The sequence below is a fragment of the Megascapheus bottae genome, chromosome 8, assembly GCF_031878675.1.
Source record: "Megascapheus bottae isolate mThoBot1 chromosome 8, mThoBot2.hap1, whole genome shotgun sequence".
Classification (NCBI taxonomy): domain Eukaryota; kingdom Metazoa; phylum Chordata; class Mammalia; order Rodentia; family Geomyidae; genus Megascapheus; species Megascapheus bottae.
This window is the reverse complement of record NC_143516.1, coordinates 67,718,712-67,723,023: the sequence shown is the minus strand read 5'-3', so window position 1 is coordinate 67,723,023 and position 4,312 is coordinate 67,718,712. Positions and strand designations below refer to the sequence as shown.

Here is a 4,312-nt window from a genome sequence, read left to right as displayed (position 1 = left end):
TATAGTGGTGGTGTTGGTGGTGTAGAAACTTTTGTGAAATGGAATAAAGGAACTTCAATAGTTCATATTTTTCTTTTTCTCCCCCTCTTAAAAAATTAACCAGTTCTTTCTTTTTTTATTTTTTAATACATGCAGTCAAACTGCCTATGAAGCAAACTCCAGTTCACCATACACTTCCATGGGCAGGGGCAAGCAGCTGGGAACTAACATTCAGAAATCTAAGACAGACTCTACTTTGTCATTTCATATTTTCTTCTGTGAAATTGTACATTTTTAACAATAATATCTGACGTGGATATAAACTGAGTTTGAACACAATCTCTTTTGGATTCACCTAATGTTCATATTTGTTTTATGAATCTTAAGGAAGACAGAAACATAACCTTTCACCTAGAATATTCTGGCAATCTGTATTAATAGTTTAACTTACAATTTTGTGAAAAGTGTTATAGTTTATTTTTCCAGATAAAAATTTGAAAAAAGGGCCTGGAGTTTAGCCTAGTGGTAGAGTGCTTGCCTAGCATGCACGAGGACCCGGGTTCAATTCCTTGGTACCACATACACAGAAAAAAGCCAGAAGTGGTGCTGTGGCTCAAGTGGTAGAGCTCTAGCCTTGAGAAAGTCCAAGGACAGTGCTCAGGCCCTGAGTTCATGGCCCAGGACTGGCAAAAAAATAAATAAATAAATAAATTTGAAAAAAAAATCCTTTAATGTGTCTAAATTAGGAAAGTGATTCCCAACATAATTTTGTAAAGGTGTGTCTTCTTTTTCTGAAGCAAGGTTTAATGGACATTTTTAGGATCTTGCTAACACCAGCCTTACGTACACAAAGATTATTGGATCCACTAAATGGACAATGAAATTGGATGAGGCTGCTGCTGAATGCTTCAATAGGAATCTGATACGCACAGAGTCACTGTCATAGTCAACGGAACTGAAGTCCTCCTTAAAATTGTGTTCCTGATAGGCTGAGGATACAGTAATCGACTGTTAGTTCCTTACGCCAAAAACACATGGCTCTGTCCTGAACAAAGGCTTCATTCTTTGCCTGTCATCAGCAACCTTAGGGCCTTCTGCAGATTCTGTACAGTGGTGCTCACATCTTCATACTGCAATGCGCTGCCAGCATATTTGCAGTATTTCTGAGCTCCCGGAAAGTACTCTGGAGTGAGATTGATATCCCCCTGGGTAATTGTAGTGGACAGTGCAGGATCAATGGCTGGAATAGTCTGTGGGGCAGGCTGGACAGTATTGCTTGTAACACCTGTGCCATGTGGAACTTCTGCAGTTGTATTAGCAGGAGCGTGTGCACCTGGAGGAATCCGTATTCCAGTAAAGCTGCTTGAGGGCATGTGGCTTGGGTCATAGGTTGATGGCTCAGGTGGCTGAGTGGGCAGAGAGGCTGCTCCAGCATCTTCATTTTCTTCAACATTCGACAGGGCCTGCTTGAGGCGTCTCCCCATTCTTCAGACAATTGTGTATGTATGTGGCCTTCCACCGTGCATACTTCCTGTGCTTTACATTTTCCTTAGTGAGTTCTCCAAATACGGTTCTGACGTCTGTTAAGAGGCTTGCCGTGTAGAAGGACTTGATCATGTTTTTGTGAAATCGCCCAGCTTGATCTTCATGGTCTGCATACAAAAACATGTTCAAAGCATAATTCTCCAAATGGGCACAACCAACTGTTTCTTGGGTTATAGCTTCATTATCACCCAACTGTTTCTTAAGTGCTTCTAACTGGTCCATGAGTTTTGCTGTCAATCTTCATCCTAGTTTGCATAGCGTACAGACGAGAGTAATAGACGACCACCAGTCCTGCTTATAGCGCTCCTGGGCCATCCTCAGATGGTGCTGAATGCTCTTAAATGGAGGGAGGAGCAGAGGCAGGGGAGCCAGTGCGGTCATCTCCTGTCCTGGCAGCCACACTTCCAACTCAGGTGACACCAGCACTCCATATCCGCCTCTTAACCAGTTATTTCTTTCAGAGAAAACCAGTTAAAAGTTTTTGTGGGTTTTTGTGTGTGTATGTGTGCGTTCAGCCTATTCTAAAAACATTATTTCATTAGATGTGTTATGACTCATTACATTATCCATTTTAACATATACAAATATATGTATTAATGTGGAAATTTATATTCCCTGAACTTGATATGATGGAGGTTTTAAAAATAGAATATGTTTTTGAATATTTGCATTAACTTTTCCTACCTTAAACATCTTTTACTTTTTAATTTAAATTTTATCGTAAAGGTAATGTACAGTTACAGGATTACAGTTACATAAGTGAGGTAATAAATACATTTCTTTTTCGACAATGCGACCCTCCCCCTCAAATTCTCCCAGTTTCCTCCCCTCAACCATCCTCCCCCCCAAGTTGTATAGATCATTTCCAATATTATTCATAGTTTTTGAAAGTTACCATTCTTGGTGCAGGAATGTGTTCTAAACCTTATCCTATTAAGAATTTTTAAAAAGCTTTCAATTTGCATGAATTTGCATATGTGCCAGAAACTTAACTTAAATAGTACCATAGTCACTATGTTTTGTTTATTCATTTTTCTCAAGAAATCAGAATAGTATGAATAAGCATGCATAGAAATACCAATAGTTGAAAATTTAGCTAACATGTGTACCAGTGTCTAAAGGATGTTTTAAATTGAACTGACCTGGTTTCTTAATCAACCTTGTTAATTTTCCATAAAATTGTCACAAATATGGATAACTCAGACAAACAACATTTCTTTTCAACTATGCCAAAAAGTTTTACAATAAATGACAAGACAGACAGTTCCAAGCATACAAAAGTATTTCCTAGAATATGTAAGCGTGCATTAGTTACCCCTGTTCTTGGCACATTCTCTTCTTCCATTTCATTCCTTTTCCTCCTTCTACTTTGTCTATGTTACATTTTATCAGAAATACAATTCTTGCATGACAAAACTGTTTACATAATTAAGAAAATGTGAGTCAACTTTTATCACATCTGATTTGCTTGAGTTCAAAATTAGTAACAACAAATGGCAAGATAGGAATGCATCTTAAAATGCTCACCGTTTTCTTGCCAACTGCTTTTTACTAATTATTCTAAAATTATATGTAATTTTATAGCCAATGCCATGATGCCCTAATTCTCCACTCTTTATTTGGAAATATATAAGAAGCTAAAGTAAGTGTCTTAGACTATCCCACATAGTCTGGTACTTCAGAAGGTAAATACAAAGCCAAGTTAGTGTGAAGTTAGGGATACCGATGCTGGGGGAATTTTAGCTTTTTAGAGATTTCCTCCAAAGCCAAATCCAGTGCATTTTTTCCTAAGGGAGTCCTGTTAGTATCCCAACACACTGGGGATAGTAAAAAATAGGCTCATCCCCTTCAAATGTGGGAGCTGACATAACAGTAAATGTAATTTCCTTATTTTTTGTCTTTTTTCTTGACTTTCTTTGTTAATTCTTTCTTAAACAAAGAATGCCTTAAAGAATTGTCAATAGCATTTGTGGAGTAATTGTCCCAGAAGAATCTTGCTCTAATCACTTGTAATTGCTTATTCCCTGAAACAACACTGTTAAAGTCTCCTTTCATCTCCTCTCTCAGAGCAAACAGGAACTGTTTCTAAGTTGTGTTTGCCTCCTGGCCTCAGGATGCAGACAGCCGCTATGTATCTCCCTTCAGGCTTTATCTTAATTCTCCCTCACTGGTGCCATATTTTATCACTTTTGTTTCATTTCAGAGCCATGGATAAAAAAAACCATTTCTTCATTTCTCTGTAGTGGCACAAATGCAACACCCTCCCCCCCACCTCCCCCCCTACACAGACAGCACAAATCTGTATTCCAAATGGTGACGTGTTTTATATCCAGTTCATCTATAATGTCAAGTCTTATGAATTTGTCTCATTCTTGATTCAGTCATCTCCATCTTTATAAGAGCATTACTCAAGTCTATCCTCATGTGGAAATCATCATTTTCATTGATGGAAATACATGAATCATTTATTTCTGATTTATTGTTGCATTCTTCCTAAAGTAAGTGACCAGCTAACCAAAGAAGCTATTCAGAGCTTTCTGGGTTTCCATGACATTTTACCAGAACAGATGTCAAGGTGTCCCTAATGAAAAGCATCATTTATGGGCTCCCAGCTCCAGAAAACCCAATGACTGCCTTGGCCTTTGAAGGAACAGAATGACCACCAGTATTAGTATTCTCTTCCTACATTCATTTCTCCCCCTCCCCTCACCTTCCTCTCCCCTCCCCCTTCCCCCTCCTTCTCCCCTTCTTTTACTTCCTCCTCCTCCTACCTAGTACTGGGGTCTGG

The 4,312-nt window shown here is 38.7% G+C and overlaps 1 pseudogene; it reads right to left on the bottom strand.

Annotated features, from left to right (window-relative positions):
- Positions 1–1,037: 1,037 nt before the first annotated feature.
- Positions 1,038–1,905, bottom strand: LOC150060087 (vacuolar protein sorting-associated protein VTA1 homolog pseudogene; annotated as a pseudogene).
- Between the last annotated feature and the right edge of the window lie 2,407 nt (positions 1,906–4,312).